This window comes from Arachis ipaensis, chromosome B04 (genome assembly GCF_000816755.2).
Source record: "Arachis ipaensis cultivar K30076 chromosome B04, Araip1.1, whole genome shotgun sequence".
Taxonomy (NCBI): Eukaryota; Viridiplantae; Streptophyta; class Magnoliopsida; order Fabales; family Fabaceae; genus Arachis; species Arachis ipaensis.
The window spans coordinates 101835542-101836303 of record NC_029788.2 but is presented as its reverse complement, the minus strand read 5'-3'; positions in this window follow the sequence as shown (position 1 = coordinate 101836303).

Sequence of the window (762 nt, the reverse complement as noted above, 5' to 3'; positions counted from 1 at the left end):
ATAAGGTTTTTTTTTTTTTTTATTATGAGAATCGGGTAAAAGAGTTGAATGCATTGAACGTGAAAATTTGGGTTTCAATTAATAGTTGAGACATGATATAAATAACAGTAGAAAAACAAAGAAATTATTTTTTATTTTAAGAAAAACTTATTCTAAAGAACTCTGTAATATTTGGACACGGATAATTCTTTTTTAAATAGATAAATATATGTTTAGATTATTTTTTATTTAGTTTTTCATCCTAAACCTGTGATTAGGAATTAGATTCATGTTTTAAACAAAATATTTTATCTCCAAATGAGATGTCTAGGGATTATCTCCAAATGTACAATATATGATTTGATTCATTTCATGAGTTAATATGACAAGTTATGAGTGAAGTTTATTTACTTGGCTTCTTATGAGAATTTCTTTTGGATATTGCTTCAGGCAACTAGTATTTGATGGGACAAAAGATCCTTTTAAACAAGCTTTGTTGTTTATGTAAAAAAAAAAAAAAACCCAGCTTGTTTACATGTTTTTATGTCTTAGGTCATATTAATGCTTGAGGTTATCATAGATATTGATGCTATTTGTTATTTGTCATCTTAATATTTCAATCTCAAGTTTTTAACAATAGGATAAGGATGATTGAAATTTTATTGGTCATACAAACTTGTTAGTAAACAAGCCTAGAAAATTCACTATCTAAGAGACTACGGAGATGTCATATTGCATGAGTATTTCTTGTTTTTGCCAATGTACTCGAATAGAGAATATATT